The sequence below is a fragment of the Myotis daubentonii genome, chromosome 1 (assembly GCF_963259705.1).
Source record: "Myotis daubentonii chromosome 1, mMyoDau2.1, whole genome shotgun sequence".
In the NCBI taxonomy this organism is placed as follows: Eukaryota; Metazoa; Chordata; class Mammalia; order Chiroptera; family Vespertilionidae; genus Myotis; species Myotis daubentonii.
The window spans coordinates 170326636-170349839 of NC_081840.1; the positions used below are offsets into that span (position 1 = coordinate 170326636).

General features: G+C 40.9%; 1 protein-coding gene and 2 pseudogenes across 1 annotated transcript in view; all 3 read right to left on the minus strand.

Annotated features, from left to right (window-relative positions):
* GRID2 (glutamate ionotropic receptor delta type subunit 2) overlaps positions 1-23204 on the minus strand; it is a 1378765-nt gene that overhangs the window by 450418 nt on the left and 905143 nt on the right. The gene's annotated exons all lie outside the window — the stretch shown is intronic.
* On the minus strand, positions 15659-16646 carry LOC132227099 (mediator of RNA polymerase II transcription subunit 11-like; annotated as a pseudogene).
* Positions 16684-16792, minus strand: LOC132223362 (U5 spliceosomal RNA; annotated as a pseudogene).

The window sequence follows — 23204 nt, forward strand, 5'->3', positions numbered from 1 at the left end:
GATAATACACAATGAAAACATACTTTCCTGCGCACTTACTGTCACACATAAGGAATCAATTTTCTTGGCTCATTCTATTGGCTATCTGATGTATAATCTTCACAAAGGACACCATTAGTGATATAAGAACCATGGCCATATCACAGGGATTAATCAACTTATATTTCAATTCCCAGAAGGAGAGTTTCAGTGAAAAGGTTTTTAACCTGACAGTATATAATTTACTTAACACAAAAAAAGTGTGGGGCAGGTGCTGCTGTTCTGCAAAGGAGAGATACACTGAAAGCTTTGTGGCACTTTGACATTACATTAGAACACTGTACAGGCCCAGTAAATAAGAAATTTTCTAGGACTTTCTAATCAAGGTGCGGTCTGTAGGCCAGCAGTATCAACATCACTTGGCAAAATTTCAAGCTCCCTTCCACACCTTCTGAATCAGAATGTACCTTTTACAAGATCCTGGAGCAGGTCATCTGAACATAGAAGTTTAAAAAGCATTACTCCCAAATGAGTTACAGAAATTTTCAGAAGACGATCTAGAGTTGTTTACTTCCCTAGAGAAACAGATAGCTGAGAGGTCTACCTGAATTTTGTGTCAGAAACATAAAAGGCTTAGATGCTAACAGTCAGCAGATCATTATTCTTATCATCAAACACATGGTGACTGAATTGTCTGACCTAGAAACGAAGCACCTTTTACCAATGTCAATTTTGTTGGAGACATTCCTACTACATTTAGTTATGAACGGTGGTGAGAGTAGCATGTTATAAAGAGATTGTTTCAGGCAAATTGTTCTTATTACCTGTGGAAGAGAAAAAAATCCTCATGAAGAGCAGGCTTCTCATGAGGGGTTCCAACCCCCGGTCCAGGTCTGACAAAACAGAAAAGCCCTAATCTGCCTGGCCAAAGAGGCAGTTCTCACAGGGTCCTGTGAACAGCATCTATATCCTAGACCATATTCTTGAGCCTCCTAACTAATTGGCATTTCATCACATGTTTTCTAACATTGTGATATGTCATTAGAATGTCTCCAATTAATATAACATTATAATAAACTAGAGGCCCAGTGCACAAAAATTTGTGCACTCGGGGGGGTCCATCAGTCTTGCCTGTGCCCTCTCCCAGTCTCCCCAGGTCACAGATCAGAGGCCCAGATCTCACAGGCAGCATCTGGCGCTGCCTGCCCCACCTCCCCCATCCCAATCTTGGGCCCGTACCCTGCAAGCGGTGTCTGGAGCTGCCTGCCCCGCCTCCCCAGTCACAGATTGGAGGCCAGGACCTGTGGGCAGTGTCTCACGCTGCCCGCCCCACCTGCAGTATGCAAATTTAATGGCCATCTTTAATGGGTTAATTTGCATACTCTTCTGATTGGCTGATGGGCATAGTGGAGGTATGGTCAATTAGCATATTTGTCTTTTATTAGTGTAGATTTCTTATGAACATCTCTTCTGTAGATATTTTAGGGAATAAATATAGGAATGCACCCTTATTCCTGCCTCAATTTTAATATCCTAAATTATAGCAAAACATATGGTATACATTTGATTCCTCCATTTTTAATACAGAACCAAACTTGCAAATCCTTAGGGAAAAGAAGAACAACTGGTTGATTAAGAAAATACAAGAAAGGACTTACACAATTTATACCTATATCTATATCTATATAAATACAAAAATTAAAGCCCATTCAAAATATTATATTAGGAAAATGATTAAATATTGACATGTAAATGCTATAGAATATTATGCAGTCATAGAAAGAAAGAATAGGTAGACTGTAAATTCTACAAAAGCACAGAGTAAACACCTCAAGATATTTATTGAATGAATAAATGAGATTGTTATGCGCTATTTAGAAAGAAAAAAATTGTATTTCATTGAGTACAAAAATCAAGTTGCATAAATAACATATAGCATAATTCCATTTTTACTAAACTATATAGATATCCTATATAATAAAATATGCAAATTGACTGAACAGCAGAACTACCAGTGGAACGACCAGTTGCTATGATGTGCACAGATGCTTAATGCAGGAGCTACCCCCTGGTGGTCAGTACATTCCCACAGGGGGAGCACCACTCAGCCAGAAGCAGGCTCACCGCTGGCAAGCGTAGCGGTGATGGTGGGAGCCTCTCCTGCCTCTGCTGCAGGCGAACGGTAAGGAGCAAGGAGTCTTGGACTACGAGAGCCCCAGACTGCAAGAGGGATGTTTGACTGCTGGTTTAGGCTGAATCTCCGGGGTGATCGGGCCTAAGCTGGCAGGCGGATCCTGAGGGGTCTTGGACTGCGAGAGCTTGCAGGCTGGGATGAGGGACCTCCCAGTACATGAATTTCATGCACTGGGCCTCTAATCTAAAATAATAAAAGCGTAATATGCTAATTAGGCCAGACATCCTTCTGTATGACCTTCCAGACGAAGCCAAGGTTGGGAGGGAAGCCTGTGTCCCAGTTGCCAGAGGGAAGTCAGTGCCACAGCTGGGGGAAGGAAGGCCTACTCTTGAACAAATTTCATGTATTGGGCCTCTAGTATATATATAAAATGAAAATTAATAGTAGTATGTAACATTAATTAACCACTTAATATATTTCACGAGCTGTTTTGTGTTTTTAAAAATTATTAACTAGTAATTAACTGAACCTTCATAACAACCCTGTGGAGAGGTTTTAGGTACTCCTTATGACTGCAGTTATAATTATTACTAGAGGCCCAGTGCATGAAATTCATGCGGGGGAGGGGGGTGTCCCTCAGCCCAGCCTGCACCCTCTCATAATCCAGGACCTCTCGGGAGATGTCCAACTGATGTGTGGGATTGCTCGCCTGCCTGTCTGATCGCCCCCTGACCACTTTGCTTGCCTGCCTGATCACCCCTAACTGCTCACCTATCTTCCTGATCACCCCTAACCACCTCTGCCTCGGCCCCCAACACTGCGGCTTTGTCAGCAAGGTTGTCCAGAAGTACACCCGGAATGACGTCCAAAAGGTTGTTCAGCTATTCGGTCTAATTAGCACATTTTGCTTTTATTATTATAGATACCTAATTAGAGCAGATAATTGATGGAGCCTACCAGTCTGAAATGCTAATGCATTTTGCTACACTAACTCTTAAATATGTGTGTATATTTACTCATCCATCCACCCATTCTTCCATTGTTCACTGAATGGCTACTATTACTAGGGTAGAGGGCTGCACTGACTAAAGTCCTGTTCTTGCACAGCTTATATTCTGGTGGGGAAGGACAAACAATAGGCATACAACATATAGAATCTTGCATATAAAAAATGCTACATAAAATGAAAAAGTAGAACTAAGTTAGGGTATTGGGAGTATTAAGATCAATACTTCTCCTGTTTTAAAGCGTGTAAACTAGGTAAACCTCATCAAGAATGTCACTGTTGACCACAGACTGAAAAATGACAAAGAATGAGCCACAGAAATCTGGGAGAAGAGATGCCCACGGAGAGAGTAAGCCAAGTGCAATTCTTGGGTGGTTACATCGATTTTCTCCATACGTTAGGCAGCCAGAGGCATTATCTTGCCTGGTATATTGAAGGAACAGAGTGTCTGGGGTCTCTAGGATGGCATGGGCAGGAAGAACAGTAGGATGTTAAGTTGAAGGGGTAAGGAGGGGAGATGGGAGTGAGGGGCAGGTCACAAAGGGCGCTGAGGCTGTGGTGTGAATTTAGCTTTTATTCTTAATAAAATGAAGAGCTTGTGGAACATTTTGATTAGAGAAGAGACATGATCTGATGTACCTTTTATTTTTTTAAAAAATATATTTTATTTATTTTTTACAGAGAGGAAGGGAGAGAGATAGAGAGTTAGAAACATCGATCAGCTGCCTCCTGCACATACCCCACTGGGGAAGTGCCCGCAACCCAGGCACATGCCCTTGACCGGAATCGAACCCAGGACCCTTCAGTCCGCAGGCCAATGCTCTATCCACTGAGCCAAACCGGTTATGGCTGATGTACCTTTTAAAAGGCTTTTTCTGGCTGCTTGTATTGAGACTGAAAATTATGATGCAACTATGAAAATGTGCTTTTCATATATTTGATATCAGGGAATAAAATTGATCAGTGGTCCCAGCTGTGTGTTCTGAAATCCATCACCACATATGCTAGGGCTACATATCTTATGGGCATTTCCTAGCCAAGGAGTCAAGCTAGGGGAAGAAATCTTGGGGATTTGCAAACAATAAATAAAACAGACTTCTAAGGGAGTGGCCTAAGATAATGTTTTGGGCTTTATCTTCCATATATCTGTATACACCCAACTATATACACACATATAGTAAATAGCCTTCATACATCGTGTATGTGACTGGGAAATGCAGATACTAGTACATGGAAGATAAAGCCCAAACCATTATCAGTGACAATCCAGGGAGCTATGTTAAACCTAGGGGAGGGCTAAGATAGGATTCTTAGGTTTTATTTTATAAATATTTACTTTATTTGATTTTTATAATTAACATATAAGTTAAAACAGATGGTAAATAAGAAGTAACCTCTCAACGAAAAAACGAAAACATTTGTTTCAATATGTGTGTGTAGCAATAAACTAAAGACACGCTCACTGTCACCTGGGAATCATCTCCCTGGGAACTGCCCAGGGAAAAGGATAGAAAGGTCTGAAGCAGCGATGTAGCCTCTGTCTGCTCTCATCCCTGGAAGGGGTATGAGTCATCCTGCTGCTGAGTCTGATTTCAGAACTAGGAGATGTGGGGCTTGGTAAACAACCCCTCCCAGACATCACAGGAGCTCCCTGTGTACATTGTTAGATTGGTGTTGCAAGCCTGGGTGGAAATGGGCACTGGTGTAGCCAATGTTCGGTTCCTTCCTGTCCTCAGCAGAATTCTGCCTCTGTGCAGATTGTAGCAGCTGTGTTCCGACGGGGACCCAGAGGCAGAAGATCTTGTCAAGGTTGTTGCATTGGAGTCAGCTCTAAGTAACCACCTCATCTCTGCTTAGTGTTGTGGCCTTGAGTAAATATGAAACAGTTGTACTTAGATGGTCTCCTTCTGAGATTCCCTAACTCACTTGTAATTCTGCATTTGTGCTGTGCGTGTTGCAAAGACATTTGGGGACCTCATAAAAATTCTCCGTTCTTTGACATTTAGTAGTAACAGGGTCATCTCCTCATTAATTTACAAATGGTTATTTCATACTGCCTTTCCAAACGCTTAATTATAATCTTGATAAATTGTTATTAGTTTCCTTTCATGATAGCATGACATCAATGTACTCATAACATGGCTCAGAGCATGAAGCCAAAGGAGAATTGTAGACATATCATCAAAAGCATATCTAAGCAGAGACCATCTTCAAAACCAGGAAATGCCAGCATGTGATGAAGGGAACATTTTCATATCCTATAAGAGGTTTATTTACAGATATAAAAGCAATATATTAAGTACACAAATTCTTTTTAGTTGTTACCAATGTCAGTGTCACCTGTTACCATTTTTCTTAATGAATTCATTGAATTATTCTGAGATCTTCTTACTTGACTCTTCATTTGTTTTTATGATTCCCAACTACTTTCTTCTTGAAACACTTTCATCTTCTGGTTTCAATCAATTCCTCTTAAACATCTAGCTCCTATTTCTTATCCCCTTTTATAAAATTTTCTGTTTTTTTGGTAGGCACATTGCATGTAATTTTATTTTTCATAAGTCTTCTCCCTATACACCATCAGCTAGAAATTAGAATGTGTAAGAAATAGACATTGCCCTAGCTGGTTTGGCTCAGTGGATAGAGTGTCAGCCTGAGGACTGAAGGGTCCCGGGTTCGATTCCAGTTTAGGGCACATGCCCGGGTTGCGGCCTCAATTCCCAGTGTGGGGTATGCAGGAGGCAGACAATCAATGATTCTCTCTCATCATTGATGTTTCTATTTCTCTCTCCTTCTCCTTCCCTCTCTGAAATCAATAAAAAAATATATATTTTAAAAAATAGACATTATACAAAATGTAAAATGGAGACTTGAATAATGATAATTTTTAAATGTGAAAATGATGGTCAAAATTAGCTTTTTACTTTTAATATATTGAATTTGATGAATTTTAACATATCTATTTAAAGTAAATTATGTTTTAAAACTGAAGTAATTTTCTTCAGATCTCATTGTTTACAATTAAGAAAATTTAATATGTTTATAGAGAACTTTTAGGAATTTATGGCTTAGGTACTGTAGTAGAAATTCTCTACATTTTCATTCATTCCTGGCTGGTAGAAAGTTGATGTTCTCTAATAGCATGCTCTTGTTTTACTTATGATGAATTGGGCTTTAGTGTTTTTGTCACTAGCGGCCCAATGCATGAATTCGTAAATCTTAAAAGGAACTGTGGACCGCAAGGCTGCAGGAGGAACAGGGTGGATCTTGGCCCATCCTCTGCACTCCTTCCCAGCTCCTCCTGCCATGGCCCCCAGTTCCCTGTCTGCCAGCAACCCTGCTCCCACTGCTGCCACTCCCACACGCTGACAGCGCTGGCCCTGCTTGCACCTGCTGACAGCGCGAGGGGATTGGGGCCAGCACCATCAGTGGATGCAAGTGGCAGCTGCTTCCCTGATCAGCCCTCAGGACCAGGGGGAGGTGGAGAAACCCTCAGGGGTGATCAGGGCTGGCAGCTGGTGCTGGCACCCGCTGATGGCACTGAGTGATCGGGACCGGCGCTGAGCACCGGAAGCAGGTGTGAGTGCTGGGCGGGACCGCGGTGCGAGGGAGCAAAGAATTTTCAATAAGCACCAGAGGCTTGCCCCAATGACAGTGACCTTTGCCTTGCCTTGGTCTGGCTCCTCCGCTCACCTGCTCCACCTTCCTGCCATGGCCAAAGCCTGCCATGTTCCGCACACGCCCCCTGGAGGACAGTGCACGTCATGGTGACCGATTGTTCAATTGTTCCGGTTATTCTGTTGTTTGGTCTATTTGCATATTTGCCTGTTATTATATAGGATTGTTTCCAATTCATAACATTTTCTAGTACTTTTTTTAATGGATGATAGATATGTATTTATTGCCACTTTATTATTCATATTTTTGATCTTTTATTTTTTCTTCTTAAAGAAGAACCTTCAACATTTATTGTAATACTGGTTTGACAGTGATGAACCCCTTTAGCTTTTTCTTGTCTGGGAAGGTCTTTACCTGTCCTTCAATTCTAAATGATAGCTTTGCTGAATACCTGAATACATGCTATTCTTTTTTTTCTATTTAGCATTCATTCTCCCTCTCTAAAAGCAATTGTGTTCATTTGGGGAGAAACCTAGTAGTGTGCTGGAGCCAGCTCTTTTTAGCTCTTAAGAATACATTGTGTTGCCCTAACCGGTTTGGCTCAGTGGATAGAGCATCGGCCTGAGGACCCAAGGGTCCCAGGTTCGATTCTGGTCACATCCCCAGTAGGGGGTGTGCAGGAGGCAGCTGAATCGATGTTTTTCTCTCATCGATGTTTCTAACTCTCTATCCTTCTCATTTCTTCTCTGTAAAAAAAAATCAATAAAATATATTTAAAAAATAAAAGAATACATTGTGAGTATCTCTTCCCAGCTCTGAAAGCAATCTTATTGGTTGCTTCAAATTATTTCTTATAGTTGAAATATTTACACCATGGAAATCTGTAAATTCTTAAAGAAATGTCTTTTTTTTTCTTTCTGTAGAGCTAGTTATTAAATAGTTACCAACACATCACTGCAAATAGCCCTTGCTTCATCTTTCCCACCTTATTTGTTGCAAGAGTAAATCCATGAAGCTGCTTCTGGATATTTCATTACCTCATGCCCAGCCACCCCGCACCCTCACCAGCTCTGACACCAGCTGAAAGAGGGCCTGTGGCACAAGCCTGGCCATCTAGGTGCATCTTCTGGACTTAGGCTCTTCAGTTAGAGAAACAAAGCTAGTAACAGCAGTAGAGGCATTCTATGTGTACCACTTTAAATAGGTGACTTGTATGCCATGTGAGTGATAGCTCAATAAAGCTGTTGCAGATTCTAGAAGATCATGCCTGTCATCCCTGCTTCCAAACCTCCAATAGAAATTATGTACCTTTTTGCCTTCAAGGTTGATTTTTGAGACTCCCATTAATGAGCCCACCATATATTCTGCAAACTACTTTTCGCTTAAGGTAGCCAAAGTCTTTTTCTTTTGTTTTACAACTTAGAACCTATAACATACATAATATTAACTTCAAGTCTATGTTAATATCAATGTCAATTTTTCCTTATTTGGAAGTGACCTGTTTTCAACATAAATTAATGTCAATTCACAAACTGACAGCACATATTTGATTATCTATAGTTATTTCATTTTTGCAAAGTTCTGCTCATTATTTTTTTCCAGATGATCAGGTATTTTAGAATAAGATACTAGGTGAATTCTCTAAAAGTGAATTCCTGATGGCAACTTAGCATACTCACACTCTTGCTAAAAGAAAAAAAAAGTCATACGCTTTGGGTATATGCCTCACTAGAGTCATCAGAAAGTTTATAAGATTCAGAAAAAAAATAAGCATATAGTATATGAAATAATATGAAATTATAAGTCACATTTTTTCCATTAAACTTGATGTTGCCCTAACTCATATTATATGTTCTTTGTCAACTGCTCCAGGAGAGTAGCAACAACTTGAAAATTATATAGACAATTCATTTTTATTTTTAAATATTTTTTTATTGATTTCAGAGGAGAAGGGAAAGGGAGAGAGAGATAGAAACATCAATGAGGAGAAAGAATCATTTATCAGCTATTTACTGCACACCCAACACTGGGAATTGATCCCACAACCTGGGCATGTGCCCTGACTGGGAATCAAACCATGACCTCCTGGTTCATATGTCTATACTCAACCACACCTTGTGGGACAATTCATTTTTAAAAAGAAAGATAAAATTGTAGTGCAGAGAATCTAAAATAGAGTTTTGAATTCCCATTCTTCCAAAGCCTAAATATATATTTATGTACAAAGAGGAAATTGTGCATTTAATATCAATGTGGGAAACATGCGTAATCTCTCCTCATTATTTAAGGAGTGAGAACAAGAGGTCACGGTCACACTAAAAAATGTCACCCAGAGGGTGTACTCCCTATGTGAAGAGATGACTCACAGAAAGCTAATTCTATTCCTTCCCAAGGAAAACACAATAAAATGTGATAAAAAAATGTGCAAACATTCATATTCTTCAACTGATGTGATTTAAAAATGGCAATAGGAAATAAAATACTGGATTCCAGTTTTATTCCTGAAAAAAAATTCTGTTTAACACACAGATTGATTTCTCCAAATTTCAGTATTATTAGAATTGGGGCAGATGATTCTAATTGTATATGGCACAAAACTATAACAATCTCTCTTGTAAGTTGTCCCTTGTCTATTTGTTTGTTTTTTAAACAGCTGTCCACTTGTTCTGTCTCATCAATTCTGGTAGTTCAGGATTAATTCTCACCATTATCGGTGGCAGAACATGATGGTACAATAAGCCAAAATGACTAAACACGTTGTAAGAAGAAAAAAAATGAGAATAGAAGAGAATCTCTGTATAAAAACTAATCCCTTATGAACACATATTTAGAAACTGTCTGCAGGTAATTACATTCAGGTAATCCGATCTAAAAATGCCAAGTTCACACAATGGTTCATTTAATTCCATCTGGTGCACAATAATATGCTCCTTAGTGGACACATTGATTTAAAAGAAAAAAAAAATCACCTCAGATAGCAAAAGCTCATATTCCCTGAGGAATTACATCAAAAATTAGTCTCAAAAATGATCCTGCAATATTTAATCTATAAAAAAGGAAATTAAGGTAATAGATTTAGATTTTTCACCACCTAAATCCCTTTAAATTATGATATATTTTTCTTAAGAATATATAGGTTAATATAAAAAATTGGGTCAGAACTTCTAATATCTCGAGAGGAATAAAACAAACTGATTTAGAACATAAATACTAGTAAGACATTTAATGTATTCCAAGTATTTCCAAGAGAGATATTTAACTCTTGGAATGGTGCCACCTGTCATCAGGACAGGAATGGTGCAAAAACATGCATGCTTATCACAACCATTGTTGCTCTCCCTTTAGGTCATTAAGGTGGCCAGGGAAATTGGCTGCCTAGAATAGAAAATCACATATGATTCAAAGCACGGTGGTGCATGACTTGGGGGGAAAGACCTGTACTTGGCCTTTTGAGAAATGTGAATTCTGCCTTCCAATACTTTTTCCATCACATCTCTAAACTTGATGTCTACTAATCCTTCTATTTTTCTTATTTCTTTCTTCTTTTACAGAAAGGAGCAGGGTCAATACACTTCCAATTTGTGTGAACTTGTTCCCTTTAGTGGATATATGTATTTCTAAACTTCCTAATAAATTGATGAAAATCAAAGGCTTTTCCCAAAGACTTGTTGAAATGCAACAAGCCGGGCTGGCCCTATTAAAACTATATGGACACAGGCAATAGTGTGAAGGCCTGGGGTGGGGCAGAGATTGGGGTGAAGGGGGCTAAGCCAGGGAGGGGGTAATTGGGGGACATCTGTAATACTGTCAACAACAACAACAAAAACGAACAGTTTTCTTTATGTTTTTGTTCCTCCTCCATTGGATGATTTTGTCCTATCATGTTTATATCATCTTCCAAAATCTAGGTTCACCCCTACTCCTCTCCTTTTTCTTCTCAATGCACCTTGAAATAACCAGCTCCTTCCCTTTGCCCCATACACTAGGGTAGCAAACTTTCTTTCCAAGTCCCCTCATCAAAATCTAGATTCTCAGTTTGATACTCTCAGGTCCCTGATACTTAAAATACAAAGTATGTCATTTGATAAGCACAATTTGCATATAGTTAAGTGAGTAGGTCAACATGTTATTTTATTGCAGTTATCAAAATGCATTACTTGCCCTAGCTGGTTTGGCTCAGTGGATAGAGCATCAGCCTGTGAACTGAAGGATCCCGGGTTTGATTTTGGTCAAGGGCACATGCCCGGGTTGCAGGCTCGATCCTTAGTAGGGGGCGTGCAAGAGGCAGCCAATCAATGATTCTCTCATCATTGATGTTTCTATCTCTCCCTCTCCCTTCTGCTCTGAAATCAATAAAAAAATATATTTTTTAAAAAAAATGCATTACTTTAAGGACCTCCTGGTGTCAGAGCTTGAACCTAAAACAGGGAATCTGTTAATAGGAAATTAAGTTGCTGAGTTAATTACTTTTAAGTAGGTAGCGAGTGTCTTACAAGGTAATGAGAAAAGAAGATGGTTCTTGGTTTCACTAATTCATTCATTCAATAAGTATTTGAGTGCCTACACTGTGTCAGGTACAGATATCAACACTTAGGATACAATTAACAACATAGAGTCCTACTCAAAGAGATAATATGAAGTAAATGAATTTTTTCTTGGAGGTATGAGACATACAATGATCAATAAGCATAATAAATATAGAAATTCTATTTTCATGTTAGATAGTAATAAATGCTATGAAAATACAGAAAGAGGAAACAGAGCTAGCCAAGCGAATCTATAAAGAACAATTCAGACAAAGATGAAACTGTGAAGGAAGTGTCCTAGTGAACAGCAGGGTGGCCTATGCTTGCAGTGGAGCTGACCAGGAGGGGGAGAAAATAGGAGATGCAATGTGAGGGGCAGAAGAGGGAATTTTGTGATATTGGGTCTTGCAGGGCACTGGAAGGTTTGAGGCTTTTATTCTTTCCCAGTAATGCCAAGACAATACTGTGCGGCAGTACAGTGGCAATCATGTTTTTGGGGAAGGTAGGCTTTTTACATAGAGTAGCTATTCATGTGCAGGCCTGACCTTTACATAGTGTATGCATCAAGTAAACGACCCTTACAGTCACAGCTTAATCAACTACCTCTGAGAGGAATTCTCAATCAACCCACTTGCTAAAATTGCAAAGAATTCAATCTGTTTGTTTTGATGTAAAGATTCCATCTATCTTTTTCCATAAAAGCTTTGGGGATGACGAGCAACATCTCATGAGTGATTATCATATAACTCTAAAGACATGTTTCTTCTCCATAAATTTCTTGCTGGATGCATATTCCATACTAATACTTAGTATAAAACAGTATTTGAGTCAGAGCTTATTCTAAGGATAGAAATCTAATGTTTGTTATGTGTTAGAAAGTTCCTGATATCTTTCCTCTTGTTTGTTTTTTTAATTTATCTTTATTGTTGAAAGTGATACAGATGTACCCCTTTTTCTCTATTGACCCCTTCTAGCCCACACCCTTCACCTGCCCCAGACCTTCACCACACTACTGTCTGTGTCCATGAGTTATTCTTATCTATATATAATAAAAGGCTAATATGCAAATTGTCCCCTCAACCAGGAGTTCAACCACTCACTATAATGTGCACTGACCACCAGGGGGTGGTGCGGAACATAGCAGGCATCAGCAACTGGCAGCGGGCGGCAGTGGAGGCAGGGCCCGATGAGAGCAGGACCATGGCGGGATGGTGGAGCAGGTGTGTGGGTGGTGCTAGGCCAAGGTGGGTGTGAGCTGGGCCCAATCATCCTGCCGATCACCCTGTAGATAGCAACCAATGGCAGCAGTGGGGGGGCAGGGCTGCTGCCCAGCTCCCAGGTGCTGAGGGAGCTGGGCAGGGGCCTGAGGACCCAGGCAGAGGGGGACACGTGGGGGTCCAGGGGCCCAGGTGCTGCCCAGGGCCCAGAGGTCAGCTGGGACCTGCCCTTCCATGCCAGACATTTGTGGTTTGATTGCCAGGCAGGCCTAGGGACCACACCCATGCACAAATTTCGTGCACTGGGCTTCTAATATACATATAAATTCTATGGTTAATAAAAGAGTTAAGTTGCACATAGTAAGAAAGATTCAGAGCTGTTGCTAATAATGAACTATATCCTCTCCTTTAGAACCAGAAAGACACTATAAGTATCCTTATGGATGCATAGAAAAGACATACTTCATCATTTCAACTGACATTATTCCAGGGGCTTTGTTCTGTGGCAGACTGCTGTGAGGAAGGGAGGGTGATTGTTGCTTCAAGCCACTGCTCTGCAGAAGGACCCATTTGAAGCATGACTGATGAAGGAGAAAAGAGACACAGCTCTAGAGTGACAGCTCTCTCTGCTCCATTATGGCCCTTTTGAAGGCTGCAGAGCTCAGAATCTGCAGAATGGAAGGCATTTCAGGTGATGTCAATATCTCTTTCCCCTGCAGATCCTTTTCTCATTTTTCTATCTCCAAATAGCCCCACATTAAAAAAAAAAACACAACACAGCAAGTACATAGCTGATAGAGAAATATTACCTTAAAATAAAAATCTTTTCTCAATAAATGATAAACCACAGTGCATCTTAGTAGCTAAAAATAAGTTCATTTCCTGCTGCAATTTTTTTTTTACATTTCTGAGCTATAAAATAAGTTTTTATAACTCCAATTAAACTACACATTTGAGCATTTGTCTGTGGCATATATCCTTTTATACAAATTACAGTTATTAATGAAACTTCCATGACTGTTTATACACTCGGGGCTTAAAATGCATATTTAAATATTAACAAGGCTCTGATTAAGATGCAGGAACATGGGTAGAGAAGCTAATGGAAATACTATACTCTTGTCTTGTCTTGCTTCTATGTTATATTCATCCAAATACCAATTAGCAACATGAGAATGCAGCATGACTTCCTATGTATATTCTAGTTTGCTTATAGCACCTTTGGTTTAAGGGGTTGGAGGAAAATGAGTATTTTAGCATTGAAATGGAGGAAAGTTTGATTGAACAGTAATTTCAAGTGAATACTTAAATGTACACTATCTCAACAGATTGAAATTTATTCCCCACCCTCAACTTAGGCTTTTACAATTAATAAAAAAAATTGATTTCCTATTTTGTCTTAGGCTTATACCTGCTAATTCATTGGATTGTTTCATCATGTTAATAAGCTCGAGGTCACAAGTTTCTTCCCAGTATGGAGCCAGCTATATCTGGAGGAAATTTGATTCTGAAGCTTCAAAACACAGTCCAATCTTCGGCTGAATACTTATATTGTAAAGTAATGTAAACTCTTCCCTTTGGGATAGAACAATAATAACTTAAACTACATTTCTACTAATGATGCAATAACAGGGATAAGATATTTATCCACCTACTCACATTTCCCTTCTACATATTCAACTTTCATGAGACTGTCAGTTCCTAGGGCCAAGGTCTGTTCTCTTTGCTGGATAAAATGAATAAATGAATCAGTACATGGAAGAAAGGAAGGATATAGGAAGAAAGAAAGGAAAGAAGGAAGGAATGAAGGATTTATTTTTTGACTGAGAATAGCAGCAGATAATATGCATATTTAAATATATGCAAATCTCTCCACCTGAAAAACAATCAACTTTTCACATTCCTACAATTACCAATTACTTATCTTTCTCTTCTCTTGCTCAGCAAAAATTCTTGAAGTACCTTCCAATTCCTATCCATTCACACCCTTTTTAATAGTTTCTTATCTGTTTTTTTTCTTTACAAAATCACCCCAACAGCTCACACTAAGATTAACAATGACTTTCTAATTAGTAAATGGACGTTTCAGTCCTCATATCTCCCTAACACTCAACAGCACTGGCCTTTTGGATCACTCTTTCCTTCTTGATGTATCTTCCTTACATGCTCCTGTTCACACTCATATTTTTTTTTACCTCTTCTCAATATCCTTTGAATGTTTATCTCTATATTGTGCTATTACATGTTGACGTTTCTTAATACCCAGTCCTGGTCTACTTTTTTTCTCTCCCTGGGTAATCTTGAAGAGAACACTCTCCAGATCTTTATTAGTCTATATAATGATTACTCCTAAATTTCATACTATCCCTCTGAGTTATGCAACATGTGCCCTTGGATATCTCAAAAGTTGCCTGTGAGAACTGAGATCAAACTGTCCTTGTCATTTGTTCCAGTGAACTTTTACACACACACACACACACACACACACACACACACACACACGACTGTAATCCCTGGCTGGTGTGCCTTAGTTGGTTGGGTGTTGGCCTGTGCACCAAGGGGTTGCTTGTTAGGTTTCTGGTCAGGGCACATACCTGGGATGTGGGCTAGATCCTTGGTGGGAGGCTTACAGGAAGCAGCCAATCAATCTTTTGCTCGCACATCAATGTTTCCCTCTCTTTCTCCCTCTCCCTGCCTCTCCCTGTAGGAATCAATAAAAATATATATTTTCAAAAAGAAATTCTTGAAGATCAATTTAGAGATATTCTGCTCACCTAAGCAAGTTCATTTATTAAGATTGACTTTACTAACCTTGCTTTGCTGTGGCCAGCAATTCTAAACTATAATTTCATGAGTGTTGCCCAATTTTCAAGTTCTCTGTCTTGAAAAATCTTTTAACCTTCCTGATCCCAGATCCCAAAGATTAATAAATATCTCACTTTGATGTCCCCTTTTTGAGACACCAAGACCCTTTCAGAATACAATGGTCCCCCTTTATCCTTGGGGTTTATGTTCCAATGGTTGCCTGAAACCTTGAATTGTACTAAACCTTATATAAACTATGTTTTCTCCTGTACATACATATCCATGATAAAGTTTAACTTTTATTTATTTATTTATAATTTAGAAGTCGTCTTTCTTGTTTTTTTTTTATTATTAAAACCCTTAGTTCCTGCTTTATCTCTCCCAGTGAAGAAAAATGTGTCTTCATTGGGTCAAGTCTGCGGAAGGGGACAAGGACATGAAGTATCTGAGGAAGTGGGTTGGGTGACTGACTCTTTATCTCCTGCCTGAGCTTTGTCAGCACTTTGGTGAAGTCAGAGCAGGAGCACCTGCTGGAGGAGCCAGCACAGAGTCGTGGGCAGGCGTGGGCTTTAAGTTTCTCCATTCCCACCTTTTGCCTCTTTGTCCTCATATATGACCAGCAGGGCATGCATGGCAGCCTGTGCTCCTCAATCTACAGGTCCCCAGGTTCTGTCCCGGGGGGCAGGTGGTGATCTGCCTCCAAGATGTCTCTCTGCCCACTTGGCTTAGATTTCCAGCATCTGCTCACAGGTTCGGGCCACATCGCTGAGCTTGAGGCGAGCATAGTCCACTCGCTGTAGTGCCATCTGACAGTCCTTGCTTGAAGAGTAGCTGGAGCCTTCGTGGGGCTGCCCTGTGGCTACCTGGGTTAGGTAGCCGATCTGAGCTGACAGCTCCTCTTCTACATGTTGCACCGACGCCCTGAAAGCCGCCGCTTGTCGGTGTAGCAGCCGCTCATTGGTTTTTTTCCTTGGAAAGTTCCAGGATCACGGTACCTGCATTTTCCCGTTCAATGTCTTCCAAGGCGCTTAGTCGTTGCTCATTTGCCAGGCTATAGGTAGCCATTGTCTGTGGCTCCGGGAACCCACAGGATTTTCCCGGCGTTTGAGCTAACTGCTGATCAATTAATTGTCGGGTTGCTGATATTAAGGGCAGTGGCCCCAATTATAAATCCTATCCAGCCCAAGTTAAAAAAAACAGAAGTCCTCTTTCTCTGTAACCACAAGATTAGCCCTGCCAAAAAATGAGGCCGCCAAAAATTGAGTATAGCCTCACCAGTTTGGTTTGGCTCAGTGGATAGAGCGTTGGCCCCAAGGTCCAAATCCAGTCATTTCTCTCTTATCAATGTTACTGACTCCGTATTCCTCTCCTTTCCACTCTGTAAAAAATTCAACAAAATATATACAAAAGAAAAAAAAATTTAGTATAAGCTCCAAATTATTCCTCTCCACAGATATCTCCAATAAAAGGCAGAAGGTTAATCTGATTTGAGGAGAAACCAGAGTGCACTTTACTGCTCCCAAGTTCCCTTCCCCAGGAACTACATCTGCTAGTTCAGTTATGGTGGCGTTTTAGCGCTAGAGGTATTTTCTGCCCAAAGTTTGCACAAGAAGTTTTTCAAGTAAGTTTCTTGTACTTAGAAATGACAAGTTAAAAAAAAAAAAGGTTGCCAAAACCGGTTTGGCTCAGTGGATAGAGCGTCGGCCTGCGGACTGAAAGGTCCCCGGTTCAATTCCGGTCAAGGGCATGTACCTGGGTTGCGGGCATATCCCCAGTAGGAGATGTGCAGGAGGCAGCTGATCGATGTTTCTCTCTCATCAATGTTTCTAACTCTCTATCTCTCTCTCCCTTCCTCTCTGTAAAAAATCAATAAAATATATTTAAAAAAAAAAAAAAAAGGTCTTTTAAACTTGAAAAGGATTGTACTCCGTGCAGGGTATTATGGGTATGCAAATGAGCCTGAGTCATCACCCTTGAGATTCTACAGATACCTTAGTAGTCACTGGGTGCCTCTGGAGCCACCATTAGAGGGCAAAGCAGAGGTCAGGCTGACTGGGCTCTAAACCTCATTCTGGTTCAACCACCGAAATGGGTTTTATTCCTTTTTTTAAAAAAAATTAAATCTTTACTGTTCAGATTATTACAGTTGTTCCTCTTTTTCCCTCCATAGCTCCCTTCCACTCGGTACCCACCCCACCCTCTGCCCTCACCCTCACCCCCCACTGTCTGCATCCATAGGTGCACGATTTTTGTCCAGTCTCTTCCCATATCCCCCACACCCCTTTCCCCCCAAGAAGTCAGTCCACTCCCTTTCTATGCCCCTGACTCTATTGTATTCACCAGTTTATTCTGTTCATCAGATTATTTATTCACTTGATTTTTAGATTCACTTGTTGATAGATGTGTATTTGTTGTTCATAATTTGTATATTTACCTTTTTCTTCTTCTTCCTCTTCTTAAAGGATACCTTTCAGCATTTCATATAATACTGGTTTAGTGGTGATGAACTCCTTTAGCTTTTCCTTATCTGTGAAGCTCTTTATCTGGCCTTCAATTCTGAATGATAGCTTTGCTGGGTAAAGTAATCTTGGTTGTAGGTTCTTGCTATTCATCACTTTGAATATTTCTTGCCACTCCCTTCTGGCTTGCAAAATTTCTGTTGAGAAATCAACTGACAGTACTATGGGTACTCCCTTGTAGGCAACTGACTGTCTTTCTCTTGCTGCTTTTAAGATTCTCTCTTTGTCTTTTGCTCTTGGCATTTTAATTATGATGTGTCTTGGTGTGGTCCTCTTTGGATTCCTTTTGTTTGGGGTTCTATGTGCTTCCTGGACTTGTAAGTCTATTTCTTTCACCAGGTAGGGGAAGTTTTCTGTCATTATTTCTTCAAATAGGTTTTCAATATCTTGCTCTCTCTCTTCTTCTGGCACCCCTATAATTCAGATGTTGGTACGCTTGAAGCTGTCCCAGAGGCTCCGTACACTATCTTCGTATTTTTGGATTATTTTTTCATTTTCCATTTCTGGTTGGGTATTTTATGCTTCTTCGTATTTCAAATCTTTGACTTGATTCTTGCAATCCTCTAGTCTGCTGTTGGGAGTCTGTATAATATTCTTTATTTCAGTCAGTGTATGCTTAATGTGTAGTTGGTCCTTTATCACAACCTCGAGGGTCTCACTAGATTCCTTGAGGGTCTTATTAAGTTTATCGGCAGTTTCTAGAAAATTCTTGAAAAACCTTAAAAGTGTGGTTTGAACTCTATATCCAGTATTTTGCTTTCCTCCATTTCTGTCATTTGTGTCCTGGTTGTCTCCGCATTTTTTATGCTTTGCTGTGTCAATAGAGTGGCTTTCTGTGCTAGGTGTCCAATAGGGCCCAGAGGCTCAGCCTCACCTGAGGTAGACACTCTTTTTTTTTTAAAATATATTTTACTGATTTTTTACAGAGATGAAGGGAGAGAGATAGAGAGTTAGAAACATCGATGAGAGTGAAACATCGATCAGCTGCCTCCTGCATATCTCCTACTGGGGATGTGCCCGCAACCCAGGTACATGCCCTTGACCAGAATCGAACCTGGGACCTTTCAGTCCGCAGGCTGATGCTCTATCCACTGAGCCAAACCGGTTTCGGCAGGTAGACACTCTTGGTGCACCCCCTTGTGGGCTTTGTGCATAGTCTTGTTGTAGTTAAGCCTTGATTGTTGTAGGTATCACTGGGAGGGATTGACCTCCAGGCCAATTGGCTGTGAGAATCAGCTGTGTCTGCAGTGGGCGAACTTCTGTGCTGGAGACACCCCTCTGGGGCAAGACTTGCTTCAGTGGGACTTTGGTGCTAACTGAGTCTGCCCCCTGAGTGTGTCTTTTATGGATCTGAGGAGCTGCAATCTGGATGGTTTGACTCTGACCACCGGGCACACTCTAAAGTTTAATTTTTAATCAGGCACAGTAAAAGATTAACATCAATAACTAATAATAAACTAGAACAATTATAACAACATACTGTAATAAAGTTAGATAAATGTGGCTTCTCTCTCTCAAAATCTTATTGTGCTGTATGCACAGTGTGGATACACTGACAATGGGATTATTCACATCCCAGCTGGAACAAAGCAATATGGCATGAGATTTCATCATGATACACAGAATGGTGTACAATTTAAAGATCATAAGTTCTTTATTTCTGGAATTGTCCATTTAATGTTTTCAGACCTTGGTTGATGATTGGAAACGAAATCAAGCTGAGACCAAGGAAAATGAAACTGTGGATAAGGGGGAACTACGGGACTTTCCCACTGCAAGTTCCAATATGTTTAGCTTTGTTTTATTAATAAAGTCGATGCAGTAATAATTTGGGGGATTTAACATCCCAAGTCAACCTGTCCAAGAACAAATGTAAGGACTTTCCACACAAACCTGCTCATCTTTCAGTGTTCTCTTCTTTAATAAAACAATCAGTATGTCTGACCTTGCAAAGCAAAAACTTATATGTCCCTCCCTTTAATTTCCCATCTTTGGATCTACCAAATTGTGTTGTTTTACCTCTCCTGTAGACATTAGTAGAATAATAATAAGGTAAATTTAGTGATGCATGTCGTGTTTTATTCATTCTTCTTCTAATGGAGTATTAGTCTAGGGAAGCAGAGGACTGTGGGAGTGTCAGTGGGGAACTGTATGCCCTATGCAGGCAGTAAGGATATACAGTCTCAGAGTATTTATAACCAATTAATAAAATAATTCAAAGTCTATCAGTTTGTCATCAATAGGCTACAATAACTTTATACAACTTCAGTAATACTACTCCTGGCTAAGAAACAGGTCCATTTCCCCTTTGCACACTTACTGTGCCATTGTGCAAATTTACCTCAAGGAGTTTGTTTACTTATGAAGGCAATTCAGGGTGGCAGCCTAGGTCTGTGCCAGTCAAACCTGCATTCTGACACATGCATGCAAGCCTATATAATTAAGCCCCAACCTCCTTTCCACGTGTGTCCTAGCTAGCCTTGCAAAACCTGTCTCCCTGAATGCTTACCTTGACAGGAGCTATAAACCATACACAGCCCCACAATGAGGTCTGACTGCCAGCGCCAAACATGGTCTTGGTCACTATCTCACTCCCCCAACTTACAACCGTCACAGGGGCTGCAAAAGCCGCAACAAGTCCGGAAGCCTAGTCCAGTGGTCGGCAAACTCAGTCAACAGAGCCAAATATCAACAGTACAACAATTGAAATTCCTTTTGAGGGCCAAATTTTTTTAAACTTAAACTATATAAGTAGGTACATTGTTATTAACTTAATTAGGGTACTCCTAAGGCTTAGGAAGAGCCACACTCAAGGGGCCAAAGAGTCGCAGGTTGCCGACCACAGGCCTAGTCCATATCTGGGAGACAAAGAAACTAGGGGGGTAAGTACCACTGCATTAGGCATTCAGTTTTGGGAACTGATTCCCCTGAGTCACAGCACCCATGCTCCTGCAATTAAAGTGCTTTTCTGAATCTTCCAAGTGCCTGTTATGTGTCTTCCCGCCACCTGGTAACTTCTGTAACAACTGAGCCATTGAAACTGCTACTCTCACTAGGAAAACTGCCAGCAGGGAGCACTAGACTGCCTGGATCCCAAGCCTCATTTTCCCCAGTTAGTGCCTCACTCCAGAAGTGATGGGCATCTTTCTTTCTTTGGAAGAGAAGTGCAACAACTCCATGCTGGGGGCTAATTCCAGCAGGTCACAATTATGCAAGAAATTCATCAAAAGGTTGATGAACCTTGGGGCTTCAGCTGGGCTGAAGATCTGCATATATTATTGCCTGCTGCCAGACAGCTGAGGGCAGTTCCCCCAACCTGATAATATTTTTACTGTTTACCAAACCTTACCCTTGATATGTATATCTGCTTTCCTATAGGGCAAAATCTATCTATCTATCTATCTATCTATCTATCTATCTATCTATCTATGCCTAAGTGACCGTTGCAACCGAACAGATGACAGATGACAGAACAGGCTGTTTGGGGCAACCAGGCCGGCAGGGGGCTTAGTGAGGGGCGACCAAACGACTGAGCAGCATGCTGTGTGGGGTGACCAGGCTGGCAGGGGGGGGCAGTTGGAGGCAACCAGCCTGGCAGGGGGGGCAGTGAGGGGTGACCAGGCTAGTGGGGGGGAATTGGGGGCAATCAGTCCGTCAATGGGGGCAGTAAGGGGTGACCAGGCCAGCAGGGGCAGTTACGGCAACGAGCCTAGTTGGGTGGGGCAGTTGGGGGCAACCAGGCCGGCTGGGCGGGGAAGTTGGGGGTGACCAGGCTGGTGGGGGGGGCAGTTGGGGGCAACTAGGCCGGCAGGGGGGGGCAGTTAGGGGTGATCAGGCAGGCAGGCAGGTAAGCTGTTAGGAGCTTGTGGTCCCGGATTGTGACAGGATGTCCAACTGTTGGTTTAGGCCCAATCCCCAGGAGGCAGTGGTACATCTCCCGAAGGGTCCCGGATTGGAGAGAGTGCAGGCTGGGCTGAGGGGAGCCCCTCCCCCATGCACGAATTTCATGCACTAGGTCTCCAGTGTGTTAATAAAAAGCTAGAGATCCAGAGATTCGGAAAGCTCAGTTACTAAAGCTAAGCCCATTCTGGCTCCCCCGAACTGCATTCCAAATTTATATTTCATGTTTAGTTTATTTAATTTACTTGCAACCCCTTCTCCAGATTCCTGAACCCTTCTAGATGCGGATAACACCCTGGCTTCCCCAGGCTTCTCTTTGCAGCAAACTCTAGTTTCATTCATTCATTCAACAAGCATTGATTGAGCACAATTATGTCAGGCCCTAGGAAAACATCTCTGCCTTCTAGGAGCTTACAGTCCCATGGGGGATTCCGACAACAATCATGATAAATAACATATGTGTGCATGCATACACACACACACATTGATAGATAAAATACATAACATGCTTAAGTGAAAAAATAATTCAGAGAGGGGAAGAGGAGATGGGTATGCATAAAGGGAGTTGGACATGTTTATAGATGGCTATGCATGGGCAGAGGATTTTTTGTTGTTGTTCTTTTAACATAGTCATAGAATGGCTATTTGTTAAAATATATATGTAGCCAAGTAAGCACTTACTCATTTTAGCTATTAACTCACCCACCCTCAGGAGATTCTTAAAGTTGTACCAAGACTAAATTTCCTGGCATGAGGAATGTTTTATACTGAGCTATTTTCATTACATGACAGTCAGGGAAGCAGCACTTCAATTGTGTAAGAACAATTTTGGCTAAAATCTATTTTATTAGTGACAACCATTTTTTCATACATTGTAAAAAAATGTCTGGTTTCAATGACCTCCCAAGTACTCACAAAGTACTTAATTCTATGTTTCTTCTTTTCCTTTTTCATCACTGCCTTTCTCCATTATGTAAATTTATTCAAACCTATTTTGGGCACTAGAAACCCTTGAGCAGTGTACAGAAACAGAGATCCTTCCGTGTTTTCATAAATGAGGAGTGCTGAAACTGCCCAAAGTCCGCTTCTACCAAGTTTATAATTTGCGTCATAAGAAACAGTGTCTTGTGCCCTGAGATGTTTCAATCAACTAGGATCAACACTCAGAATATAATTGCTGCTCTATCAAGTCATTAATTCTCATGGAATAAATGTGAATTAGGGAAACAAGAATAGAATTGATTTAGAGTTCTAATTGGTTCACAAGTCAAGCCGGCCACCTCCATTAACCACAAAACAGAGCCTAGGTGAAAGGATGAAGCAGGCTGAAGATGGGCTTTGTCAAAGGACTTGAAATCAAACCACCACTCCTGCTCCAAAAGCAGTGGGGGGGAGGGTGCGGGGGAGGGGAGGGGGGAACTTACAGAGCATCTGATCACCTTCCCTCAGACCAGGAGGAGCACAGAGGGGGAAGAATTCATTTTGGGAGTTATGGCTATT